The 14,109-nt window shown below is 48.7% G+C and overlaps 1 protein-coding gene across 1 annotated transcript in view; it reads right to left on the bottom strand.

The window, feature by feature from the left end:
* The window catches only part of LOC135054595 (oocyte zinc finger protein XlCOF6.1-like), a 164,661-nt gene that overhangs the window by 123,675 nt on the left and 26,877 nt on the right, over nucleotides 1-14,109 (bottom strand). The window lies entirely within an intron of this gene.

Here is a 14,109-nt window from a genome sequence, read left to right as displayed (position 1 = left end):
ATCCATTTTTGATCTAATTGTCCGCAGCAAATATGCAAAAAAAAGAAAAGAAAAAAGTCCAATGTGTAGTAATGTCTGTAAAAGTCTATTTCGTGGTATCCAGAAATATTACGTAAATGTTCTGCAATGCGTGTTTTGAGGGCTCTTCCTGTTCTTCCTATATAGAGAAGGCCACAACTACATTTAATGAGATAAACTACATTAGTGGTGTGGCAAGTGATGAAATCTTTTATCTGGTATTTATTATTATTTACAATGAATTCAGTAATCTTAGAGGTAGTAGAGGGTATGGTCCTACAAACTAAGCATGTTCCACATCTGTGGAATCCTTTGGTTCAAATTGGGTTGTTATACGCTGGGGTTTTAATACAGTGGGTATTCCGGATCCCCCACTTGTATTGGAGTTTTTTTTAATCTGCTCCTTATGCCCCGGTAGGCACTTTAAAGTGTCACGTATGACTGTCTTGCTTATTGTTATTTATAACTGGTCATTTAAAATAAATAAATAAAGTGAACAATTTTTATCCTTCAACTAACTCAATTGGATGCTCATTTAAAAGATACCTTTATATGTGGAAAGATTTAATCTAACACGTGAGTGGGCTGTGCTGTGCCTATATGAACAATTGTGATATCACTAGAAAAGATACCTTTATATGTATTTCTATAATTTTTGTCATGTGAGTTTTGGTACGCTCTATTCTGTATTTGGATTGGTGGTGAGACCCTATCCTTTCTTCTATCAAGTTTTACCGTACACCAGGGCTCCATTTCTGGATACCACGAAATAGACTTTTACAGACATTACTACACATTGGACTTTATTCTTTTCTTTTTTTGCATATTTGCTGCAGACAATTGGATCAAAAACGGGTGACCCGAGGACTCTCTTTGGAAAATCAGACTGTATAGTAAAATTCATCTTTTATTCTTAGTTTATTTTTTATTTATAGTGTCTCTTAATTATTTGTCGCCTTTGATAATTTCTCTTTTGTTTGCTGTATTTATAGTCCCTATCCCCATCCCAAGACATAACCATAGTCCCTATCCCCCTCCCATCACATAGTATTCCCCATCCCTGTCTCAGCACATAGCCATAGTCCCCACTCTCTCCAAGCACATAGCTGTAGTCCTCACACCCACCCAGCACATAGCCGTAGTCTCCATCCCCCTCCCAGGACATAGCCGCAGTCCCCATACCCCTCGCAGGGCATAGCCGTAGTCTCCATCCCCCTCCCAGGACATAGCTGTAGTCACCATCCCCCTCCCAGGACATAGCCGTAGTCTCCATCCTCCTCCCAGGACATAGCCGTAGTCTCCATCCCCCTCCCAGGGCATAGCTTAGTCTCCATCCACCTCCCAGCGCATAGCCGTAATCTCCATCCCCCTCCCAGCGCATAGCCGTAGTCTCCATCCCCCTCCCAGGACACAGCCGCAGTCCCCATACCCCTCCCAGGACATAGCCGTAGTCTCCATCCCCCTCCCAGGGCACATAGTTGTAGTCTCCATCCCCCTCCCAGGACATAGCTGTAGTCTCCATCCCCCTCCCAGGGCATAGCCGTAGTCTCCATCCCCCTCCCAGGGCATAGCCGTAGTCTCCATCCCCCTCCCAGGACATAGCCGTACTCTCCATCCCCCTCCCAGGGCATAGCCGTAGTCTCCATCCCCCTCCCAGGGCATAGCCGTAGTCTCCATCCCCCTCCCAGGACATAGCCGTACTCTCCATCCCCCTCCCAGCGCATAGCCGTAGTCTCCATCCCCCTCCCAGGACACAGCCGTAGTCCCCATACCCCTCCCAGGACATAGCCGTAGTCTCCATCCCCCTCCCAGGGCACATAGCTGTAGTCTCCATCCCCCTCCCAGGACATAGCTGTAGTCTCCATCCCCCTCCCAGGGCATAGCCGTAGTCTCCATCCCCCTCCCAGGGCATAGCCGTAGTCTCCATCCCCCTCCCAGGGCATAGCCGTACTCTCCATCCCCCTCCCAGGGCATAGCCGTAGTCTCCCCCCAGCACATAGCCATAGCCCCCAGCAATTAGCCATAGTCCCCATCCCAAGACAACCACAGTCTCTCCTCAGCACATAGCCATAGTCTCCATCCCAGCACATAGCCCCTATCCCCTCCCGTCACATAGAAGTAGTCCCCATCCCTCTCCCAGCACATAGCCATAGTCCCCACTCTCTCCCAGCACATAGCCATAGCCCCCAGCACATAGCCATAGTCCCCACTCTCTCCCAGCACATAGCCATAGCCCCCAGCACATAGCCATAGTCCCAAGATATCCCAAGACAACCACAGTCTCTCCTCAGCACATAGGCTCCATCCGAGCACATAGCCATAGTCCCTATCCTCCTCCCATCACATAGTAGTCCCCATCCCTCTCCCAGCACATAGCCATAGTCCCCACTCTCTCCCAGCACATAGCTGTAGTCCCCACCCCCTCCCAGCACATAGCCGTAGTCCCCACCCCCTCCCAGCACATAGCTGTAGTCCCCATACCCCTCCCAGCACATAGCCATAGTTTCCATCCTCCCAGCACAGCCGTAGTCTACATCCCCCTCCCAGGACATAGCCGTAGTCCCCATACCCCTCCCAGCACATAGCCATAGTCCCCAACCCCCTCCCAGCACACAGCCGTAGTTTCCCCGCAGCACATAGCCATAGACCCCATCCCCCTCCCATCACATAGAAGTAGTCCCCACCCCCTCCCATCACATAGTAGTCTCCATTCCCCTCCCAGCACATAGCTGTAGTTCCCATCCCCCTTCCAGCACATAGCCGTAGTTCCCATCCCCCTACCAGGACATAGCCATATTCTCAATCCCCCTCCCAACACATAGCCATTGTCTGCTCCCAGCACATAGCCACAGTCCCCATCCCCCTCCCAGCACATCCATAGTCCCAATCCTCCTCCCATCACATAGCCGTAGTCTCCTCCCAGCACATAGCCACAGTCCCCAACCCCCTCCCAGCACATATCTATAGTGTCCATCCCCCTCCCTGCACAGTCATCTCCTCTCCCAGCAGTCTCCCCCTCTCCCTGCATATAGTCATCTCCGCTCCCAGCACAGTCTCTCCCCCCCCCTCCCTGCACATAGTCATCTCCGCTCCCAGCACAGTCTTCCACCTCCCTGCATATAGTCATCTCTGCTCCCAGCACAGTCTCCCCCCTCCCTGCTCAGTCATCTCCGCTCCCAGCACATAGTCTTCCCCCTCCCTGCATATAGTCATCTCTGCTCCTAGCACATAGTCTTTCCCCTCGAAGCACACCCTGTATCCGTAATATTTTGCAATACCTAGTTTGATGAGCTGGGCACCGCCTGGGCTGGAGGATTGCACAGTAGGCAGGAACACCACACTTCAGCACCACACTCCGTGAAGCAAGGGCTGCTGGGAGCTGTAATTTATCCTCCAGCACAGGCGATGCCACTACTGAGTCCACCATTGGCTGAGGGTGGCACTGCTGGGCGGCACCTCCTCGGCTGGAGCCCCTGGCGAGTGCCATCCTGGCCAATGGGTAGATACGCCCCTGCATGGGTGCAGGACTGGCTGGACAGCAAACTGAGGACGGAAGCAGTAAACAAGGATGCAGGTATACAGTGGCAGGGAAGCAGGACTCAGGAACAGACAGGCAGACTGGGAACTGTACAGCATACAGCGACTGTGACAGGCTTTACTAGGTGAAGGAACTAGGTAATATCACTGACAACAGGAACTGGTCAGAACCCCTAATGAAAGGGAGCCATACCAATCATAAGAGATATCAGGCTGAGGTCAGGTAAAAAGGTATTCCAAACAGGTGAGCTGCTGCACGTAGCAGCCAGCAGCCTAGTTGCTAGGAGACAGCCAGAATACAAACAGGAATGAGTCGCAGTGGCGACTAATAACACTGGCCAGACTTCTCTGAACAGTAGATGGATGCAGTGCCATAACTAGGTGTGTGCGAAGTGTGCCTTGCACACAGAGCACTCATTGAGGGAGCACATCTCTGGTGATGGAGACTTGGGGCGGTATATACTAACCTCCGCCGTCGCGTTAATTGCCATTTTCTCCGCGATCTGAGTCAACGCACAGGTCACTGCTTTTCCGGGCATGCGCAGACAGACCTGTTGGACGCCGGATCCTGGAGGCTCCCTGCACACCTGTCACAGCTTCCGGGCATGCGCCAACGGCCAGGGGGAGCACAGTGCAGACCAAGCTCTAAGCCGATTGCAGAACTCAGTGGCCGCGGCGGTAATGAGGAGGAGTAGAGAAAGCAGACGGTGAGCTAAGGGGTAGAGGCGGGCAGCGGCCCGTGACTCAGAATGCGGAGAAAACGGCAATTAACGCAGCGGCGGTGGTTAGTACATCCCACCCTTGCAGAGTTCCCCGCTGTGCTGTGGGGTCAGCCGGGAGCCAGCACACTGAATGCAGGAAGAAGCAGGTGTCAGGACAGCTCTGGAGCCTGCCCATGCAGCCCCGCCTCCCACTTGACACTCACATTCACAGTTCCAATGTACCTCTAACAGTTCCAATGTACAATGATGTCTTCCCCCCTCTCCCACCTTCCCAGAATGCCGGTGCGGGTGGCTAGGTCTTAGCGCAAGGCATTCTATCTGGGAGCGGACTCGGTGGTGGGAGCGACGGCACAAGGTGTTCTACACGCGGCCGCCCGCCAGCCTGTCCGCCCACAAGTATCAGCCAGTGCCAGGCCTGCATCCCGCCTAGCCCCCGCCACTGACGAGGAGTCCTGCCGGCTGCCACCCACGCAGTGCGGGATCCCGGCAGCAGCAAAGCACTCGGCCAGCATCAGCATTGGAGGTGAGTGTGGGTGGATGTTCTCTCTCCTTTTTTTCCCCCCTGGCAGCGTGATGTGTAAAAAGGGGTCTTTGCCAGCCTGACGTGTAAAAAGGGGGTATCTACCTACCGTAATGTGTGATAGGGGCTCTACCTGGTGTAATGTGTGTAAGTGGCACTGTGTAGCGTAATTTGAATAATTGAGACTACTGTACAGCGTAATATGAATTTGTATTATTTTGTGGCCATGCCCCTATATTTTTGATGCACGACCATGGTGCGCCCTGTCCCTGCTTTGTATATGTGGGGAAGGGGGGCACGCCGATGCGGTTTCTTGCACACAGCACTAAAATGTGTCGTTACGGAACTGGATGGATGTACCTGGGTCCCATTGTTTTCTGCAGGTTATGAACTGATGACACTGCTGGTCATATTGTTTCATCTGATGCACTAAGTCTCCTTGGCTGACCACTGCATCTATGGTCCTCAGTGTTGTCTGTGCTTCTTCAAAAGAGCTTGAACAGCACCAGTCTGCTTTGAAATCTTTGCCTGGGAGAGACCTTGGTGATGCAGTATAACTACCTTGTGTCTTCTTGCTGTGCTCAGTCTTGCTGTGATGTATGACCTGTGACATCAAATGATTATCCACAACCTCACCTTTGTAGCAGTTTCGCTGTTCCTCACCCAGTTTTAAGCCTCCTCCACAGCTGTTTCTGTTTCAGTTAATGACTGTTTTTAAACCTACATATGAAAATGAAGATCATTATCACCTGTTTGGTATGATTGGTTAATCAAACGCTTGAGTATTATACAACAAAATCCCTGACTGTGTGCAAGTGTACCTAGAAGAATTCATGCTGTTTTGAATGCAAAGGGTGGTCACATCAAATATTGATTTTATTTAGATTTTCTTCTGTTCATTCATTTTGCAAATTGTTAAAAATAAACTATTAACACTACTATTTTTGAAAGCATTCTTACTTTACAGCACTTGTCTCTGCACCTGCCTAAAACTTTTGCACAGTATTGTATATCAGATGTCCTGTCAGCACCAAGTATGCTGTCCTATAAGTGACCTCGTTTATGGTCTGTGACCTATCTGGAGACACAGAGTGGCCACAGATGAAGGAGAGCCTAGAAGATACCGGGAAAAACCATCGGAAAACAGATCTTGGTTTATAACCAGTTTTAAAAATTGTGACTGAAGCCAATTACAGACACTGGGCCTAATTCAGACCTGATCGCAGCAGCAAAATTGTTCTCTAATGGGCAAACCCATGTGCACTGCAGGTGGGGCAGATGTTACATATGCAGCAGTGGCGTGCGGTGAGGTCAGTTGCTGGTGAGGCACTGGCTGGTATCAGAGCCAGATTTACACACTCATATACTATGGACCCGAAAGAGGTACCCTAACTCCACCATTCGATTGGCAGGTTGCCTAGGTACATACATTTTCCTGTATCTCAATAGGATTTACAGCACAGGAATACTCAAAGCCAACAGCACAATAACTAGAAATACATTCACCTGTATTTGAACAACTCAAGCTTTATTGATTTTTGCAATAGGTGGTTATAGTCCTGCAAAGAATCTAATTTATTCCAGTTAAGAAAAAACAGTAACACATATTTAAACGAGCATACAGCTTTAGAAATGCAGTTCCACTATTCAGAGTCATTCAAATGAAAACATACATTGTATAGCCTGACCTTTACTTGTAAATGAAGTCCATTCGCCTGTCCTTCTGGATAAAGCTATCAGTGACTTTGCTGTAGAAGTCATCTCTATTTTCTTTTAGTTTTAAAAGTCTCTCCGTCTCAATAGAGATGATTGCCAGGGATGAATGTCGCCCTCGATCAGTCTTATTCCTGGTGTATGTTTTGAGTCGTTTCAAAGCAGAGAATGACCTTTCAACAGATGCTGTTGTTGCTGGTATAGTAAGCACCAGTTGGAGTAACTTTGTTGCTTCGGGAACTGTTTGCACGAGATTATTCTTGGTCACAAAGCTGAGGAGCTGTGTGGGTGATTTGCATTCGTTCCTCACCATTTCTGAGCTATACAAGCCACTAAGATCAGTCTTTAGTCTAACAAAGTCAAAGTATTTAGCATATTTTGATAGACTCTGCAGTTTGGTGTCGTCAAAATGTTGGGACATATCATAAATTTTTGTGCAATCAACCAAACCTAGGAAACTTAGCTCAGCGAAATGGTTAAACCTAGCTTTCATTTGAACACTGACATTGTCCAGAATGTTATAAAACATTCTTTTCCTCTCATCTCTCATCACCTGGTTGCTTCGGGCATTGTCTGTCAGGCCAATGGTGACACATTTCTGCTCAAATCGGTTATAAAAAGTATCAAACTCTTGTGTCTGGCGTTCTACTGCTCCCATCATCTCACGGATTCGTGCACAGCAGAATCCAATGTCCATTATTTTATTCTGCAGCACACGAAAGAGTGCATCGGTTTAATTGAAAATGCCCTGATATGGCATTATGAAGAAGCATGTGGATGCTTTTGACAGCCAGAGATCATATCCATTGGCCATGTATAGGGTGTCATTGTCCCAGTCTCGAGGATTTTCTTTCATAATCTTAAACATAGCACGTATATCAGATTGGAACATGCTGATTGTCTGCACTAGTCTGGAATTTGAGCTCCGTCTCATGGGCGATTCTCTTGGCAAACGTCGCTTCACAACATCATCAAGCAGGTGAGTGCGCTTGGTCGTCTTATTAAAAAATCCTGAAAGTCCCTCAAGTGTTTTTTTTTAAAAAGTGTTACACTGAGGCATACATTTTGCTGAATGCAAGAGAACCAGATTTAATTTGTGCGCATAACAATGGTTAAACATAGCTTCAGGTATCTTCTCTTTAATCTTGGCCTGCACCCCACTGAGATCTGATGCCATCACAGGGCTTCCATCATAAGTCTGAGATACCAGCTTTTTAACACAGTTGTATTTTTCCAACACTCCCAAAGATATTCAGCAATAGCCGGTGCTCGTCTATCTTCACTCACATCATTGAAACCTAAAAAATGCCTCCTTCACCTCACTTTTAGTAACGCAAAATCACAGAGAGCTGGGCTTTGCTTGTGACATCTGTTGTCTCGTCTACTTCAACTGCTACAAATGGGGCGGCATTAATCTCCTCTTTCATATCATTTCAGATCACATCACCAGTTGCTTCAATTAAATCATTCTGGATTCTGTTTGATAAGCCGAAAACACGGATGTCTCCAGATGCTTAGCTAACTTCTCATTTTCCTCAGCAAAAGCATATACTAGCTCCACATAGTTGCCACGATTAAAAGAGCTTGCACTCTTATCATTTCCACGAAATGCTAACTCCTGTTTCGCTAGGAAACAAGTGGCATTAATAAGGGATTTTAAAATCTCCCGGTTTTCCTTTACCTTAGCATTATGCATGCTGATATTTAATCTCCGCTGTTCACTCAAAGCCAGATCTATCCTTAAGATTCCAAAAGTTTTTTAAGTAATTTGGCTTTCGATGTGAATTACTGACTTTTCATGTTTGCTGAGGCTCCTTGGCAGATTTTTCAAGTCACAAAATCCAGTGTTAGTCCAAACATTGTTGACGGTGGTAAACAGAAGGCAGGGAAAGCAGTACAGGCGATTCCTCGTAGCACAGCCACACAACCAGTCTTTTCGTTGGCACCACTCCACTTGGAATGTCCGTGTAATTTTCTTCCGTCCTGCCATTTGAAGTAGGCCCTTAAGCTCAGGCATTGGTCTTCCATTAGTTATCAGTCCCCGCTTTGCCTGAAAGTCCAACTTGGAAAACTGTTTAAGGTTTGCTATGATGTCGTTTTCCATTTTTTCAAACTAGCTTGAAGTCAGCTATCAAGTCTAACAAAAAAGAGAGTGCTGGTATATATTTATGAACTGAAAACCAACGTTTCGGGGCTCTCTGGCTCCTTTGTCAAGGTGAATAAGAACAATTAAAACAATTACATACCTTTATATAAAGAAGAAGCCTGACAGTGTCTTGCGTCCATCCGTCAGTGCAGCCGCCCGTTCCATTTCCGGTCTCACGGGCGGCTGCACTGACGGACGGACGCAAGACACTGGCGGGCTTCTTCTTTAAATAAAGGTATGTAAATGTTTTAATTGTTCTTATGCGCCTTGACAAAGGGGCCAGGGAGCCCCGAAACGTTGGTTTTCGGTTCATAAATATATACTGTTTTCACTATGGACGTCTCCGAGTGCCGCTGTTTTGTGCGAGTGGAATTCTGTTAATATACTATCAGAGGGAAACCGGAGCAAGCTGTACTTGAGGGATGAGTGCCGTTTCTTTTGTACATATACATATATATATTTTTATATACACATATATATATGAGATATATTGGGTGTACATAGCAGCGGCACTTTTTATTTCAACCATCGGCAGGCATTTTTGAGCCTGACAGCTGAAATAAAACAAAACTGTTGCATCAGTGGGACGTTAGTGGTTCACTTGTATGATCATGACCTGAGAGTGCCGTTGCTATGTACACCGAATATACATATATATTCACTATGCACACTGTCCAGGTTAAAACTAAATTAAAGGAAAAAAAATATGTAGGGGTCCCCCCTATTTAATGGACCAGCACCGGGCCCTAGGAGCCAGCCTAATTCAAAAAAATATGGGGGGGAAAAATTGTATGGATCCCCCATATTTTTAGAACCAGCACCAGGCTCCTCCAGCAAGAGAGGGTAATGCCACAGCCAGGAGACACACTTTACGGAGTCCGGTGGCCAAAGCATTCAGGCCCCCCTAACTAGTCAGCAAAGGCCAGAGGTTCCTAGTGAAGTTGGGACCTCCCAATACAGGGGTCCCCTCTCCAGGGTACCCCAGGCCTTTGCTGAAGCCCGGGGCTATCCCCCACACCCCTGGGCAGTGGGTGCAGGGTTGATAGCTTATGTTAAAAGCAATATTGTCTTTTACAATGGGACTACAAGTCCCAGCAAGCCTGCCACCCATGCTGGTACTTGGAGAACCACAAGTACCAGCATGCAAGGCATTAAGGGCCGCTGGTACCTATAGTCCCCCTGTAATGGAAATATTAAAATAAAAACACTGGCTTTTTAAAATGTTTTATCTATCTGCAGCTTTGCCTGGCAGGGCGGCGGCCATATAGCTTTTACCCGGCCTCCGACCCACCAGGGCTTTCGAGGTCTTCGCCTGGCGGGAGAGCGCCCACCAGGGTTTCCGCCGTCTTTGCCACCAGGGCTTCCGCCGTCTTTGCCTAGCTGGCCGCCGACCCACCAGGGCTTCCGACGTCTTCACCTGGCGGGACAGCGCCCACCAGGGCTTCCGCCGTCTTTGCCTGGTGGGTCGGCGGCCATATAGCTCTTTTACCCGGCCACCGACCCACCAGGGCTTCCGACGTCTTCGCCTGGCGGAACAGCACCCACCAGGGCTTTTGCCGTCTTCACCTGGGTGGCAGCAGCCTGTAAGCTCTTACATGGCTGCTGCCCTCACCAAGGACTTCTGACGTCTTCACCTGGGTAGCAGCAGCCTGTAAGCTCTTACATGGCTGCTGCTCTCACCCAGGACTTCTGACATCTTCACCTGGTGGGTGGTAGCCTTTAAGCTCTTTTGCATGGCCACCGCCCACCAGGACTTTTTCTCTCTTCTGGAGCTTTTCTCTGCTCCTACACCGCCGACGAACTGCCTGCTCCGGGCTCGTGCTGGCTTCTATAAGCCAGCCCCGTTGGGCGGGGCGATGACGCGGCGAGCCGTGATTGGCTCGCGGCGGCCATCTTGGATTTAAAAAATGGCTCTGCACTACAGCTCCATTTTTGAAAGTGGCAAAGCCCTCAACTATGATGCCCTAATGGCTGCAGGGACTGGATCCATGATCCAGACCTGCAGCCAAAATGCCCGCTGATTTCCGCTACCCGCCGCATAAGTACCGCCGCCCGCCACCGCTGAAGTCCCACTGCCCGCCTCCGCCGCACAAGACCCGCCGCGGCCACCCGCCGCTGCATAACTCCCGCTGCCCGCCTCCGCCGCACAACTCAAGCCACGCCGCCCGCGACCGCCAAACGTGATGAGCAGGCAAATGTAGTATTTGTCTATTGTATGTGTTCACTCAACAGGGAATTTTAATGAATAAACATAAACAAGTTGGAATTGGAGTGGGGAAGGCGGGGGACATTAATGTATAACTGTTATTCAATGTTCAGGGCTTTCATTAACTTAGCAGCGTCGTGGTTGTGGCGCTATTAAGTTACTGAAAGACCTGGACAGTGAGTGGACTACAAGAATAAAGCAGTGGTGTGACAGTGTGTGTAAACTAAACACTTACATGCACTGACACTGACTGCAGAAGACACTGGCTGGCACTCTCTCCTCTCTCCCTGTAACAGCAGCACTGACACTGACTGCAGAAGACACTGGCTGGCACTCTCTCCTCTCCCTGTAACAGCAGCACTGACACTGACTGCAGATGACACTGACTGGCACTCTCTCCTCTCCCTGTAACAGCAGCACTGACACTGCAGAAGACACTGGCTGGCACTCTCTCCTCTCTCCCTGTAACAGCAGCACTGACACTGACTGCAGAAGACACTGGCTGGCACTCTCTCCTCTCCCTGTAACAGCAGCACTGACACTGACTGCAGATGACACTGACTGGCACTCTCTCCTCTCCCTGTAACAGCAGCACTGACACTGCAGAAGACACTGGCTGGCACTCTCTCCTCTCTCCCTGTAACAGCAGCACTGACACTGACTGCAGAAGACACTGGCTGGCACTCTCTCCTCTTCCTGTAACAGCAGCACTGACCGTGACAGCCGCATGCAGGTCACTGTCAGTGCTGCTGCTGCATCTGCTGCCCAATCACTGTGACAGGGGCGTGCTTTCAGCTCACCTGCTGCACTGAGGCACCTCTATAGGTGCCGCTTCCAATGCTTTTTTTAATGGGCTTTTACAGCCCTCTGCATGGCCACGCCCCCTGCTGCCGGCCATTTACAATTAGCAGCGAGAGGCACCGTTCAAGGTGCCTCCGAAATCTTTGTTTCAATGCTAAAAAAGATTAGGTTACTATAAGAAGATACTTATGACACAGAACATGTCATAAGTATCTTCTCTGTATTCTTTTAATCCCTTTAATGACAGAGGAGGCACTGCCTCCCCTGCCTGCACGTCCCTGAATTTTTGTGCAGAGAGAGTTAGATTTGGGTGGGGTGTGTTCAAACAGTGTAAAAATAAAGCAGCCAGTATTTACCCTGCACAGAAACAATATAACCCACCCAAATCTAACTCTCTGCACATGTTCTATCTGCCCCCCCCCCCTGCAGTGCACATGGTCTTGCTCATTAGAGAACAATTTTGCTGCTGCGATCAGGTCTGAATTAGGCCCATAGTACGTGCTATGAAGTTCTGTACAGATCCCAAAATTGTGCTTTGGAGGCATCTGTCAGGAAATCCTTTTCTCGTAGTCCGTAGAGGATGCTGGGGTCCACATTAGTACCATGGGGTATAGATGGGTCCACTAGGAGCCACTGGCACTTTAAGAGTTTAATAGTGTGGGCTGGCTCTTCCCTCTATGCCCCTCCTACCAGACTCAGTCTAGAAACTGTGCCCGAGGAGACGGACATACTTTGAGAGAAGGAACTACACAGATAGTGGCGAGATTCACACCAGCTCACACCGAATTGAAAAACCATGCTGACCAGCATGCAACATGGAGAAACCATGCTAACCAGCATGCAACATGAAGAAACCATGTTAATCAGCATGCAACTAACCAGCAGGAACTAGAAGAAACCATGCTAACCAGCATGAAATAGGAACAGCAACAGCTGAACCAATACTTAACCAAACAATGCAGGAAAACGAAGCACTGGGCGGGCACCCAGCATCCTCTATGGACTACGAGAAAAGGATTTACCGGTAGGTTCCCGGGGACGGATTTGTTCTAAACAGTTGATTTGGCCACACCTAATGTTTTTGCTATCTCTCTGATGGGTTTGTTTTCATTTTTCAGCCTAATGATAGCTTGCTTCACTGATAGTGGCAGCTCTTTGGATCTCATATCGAGAGTCGACGGCAACAGATTCCAATTTCAGATGTCACACCTGGAATATACTCCAGACCTTTTACCTGCTTAATTGATGATAAAATAATGAGGGAATAGCCCACACCTGTCCATGAAATAGCTTTTGAGTTGATTGTCTCATTACTTTTGATCCCTTAAAAAGTGGGAGGCACATATAGAAACCGTTGTAATTCCTACACCGTTCACCTGATTTGGATGTAAATACCCTCAAATTAAAGCGGAAAGTCTGCAGTTAAAGCACATCTTGTTTGTTTCATTTCAAATCCATTGTGGTGGTGTATAGAGCCCAAAATATGAGATTTGTGTCTATGTCCCAATATTTATGGACCTGACTGTATGTTAAAGTACACATTATGGAGGCCACCCCAGGGGGATCTGCCACCGAAGCCTGAGAATTTGTAGTTTTGAGCATGGTATAGACTCCCCAGGAGAAGATATACATTCTGCAGTACATGACAAAGTCCCTCAAATATGGTACATACACACAGGAAAATGTCAGCAAAATTCACCCCCCAGAATACTTTCAGAGTCACAGATTACAAGAATCCAGCCACACCGTGCCCTTATAGGCTTTTATTATGATAAAAAAACCTCTGACTAGCTTAACCTTAACAGGGTAGCTAGTATCGAATCACACTCCCCCTGTATCTATAACACAGTGTTACTGTATGTGGAGGGCAGCGCTCCCTGCCAGCATCTCATTCGATGATCTGCAGGGAGAAAATGGCGCTGGTGAGTGCTGCATCCGCTCTGAGAAGTCCCGCCCCCTGTAATGGCGCATCTTCCCGCACTAATTGTATTATACTGGCCTGAGGTATTTTGTCGCTAACAGCGGGATTAGCCCCTGTTAGCAGTGCTGACCAGTGTAGGGTGATTGCGCTGGCCCAGGACGCCCCTCACAGTGCCATACAGTGTGCCGCTGAGCTTCCGGAGCGCAGCCAGAGCTGCGCTCCCACCCTTGTGCCGCCATTCCCGCCAGCGACCCGCTCTTCGGGCCGCCGGCGCTGTACTCACCACTTTTCTTCCGGCTCTGTTAGAGGGTGGCAGCCGTGCTGCGGGCGTGAGTGGTCGCCTCGCGGGCTTGCGATCAGCACCCTCAGGAGCTCAGTGTCCTGTCAGCGGAGATAGAGAACCATTAACTACTAGAGTTGGGTCCTACTCCCCCCCCCAAGTCCCACGAAGCAGGTAGGCTGTTGCCAGCAGCCTGCCTGTAACCTAGTAACTCAGAAAATAATAAAACTAGAAAAACTCCTAGG

Source organism: Pseudophryne corroboree, chromosome 3 (assembly GCF_028390025.1).
Source record: "Pseudophryne corroboree isolate aPseCor3 chromosome 3, aPseCor3.hap2, whole genome shotgun sequence".
Lineage (NCBI taxonomy): Eukaryota > Metazoa > Chordata > Amphibia > Anura > Myobatrachidae > Pseudophryne > Pseudophryne corroboree.
The sequence above is the reverse complement of the archived record's forward strand: the minus strand, read 5'-3'. Positions and strand labels throughout refer to the sequence as shown.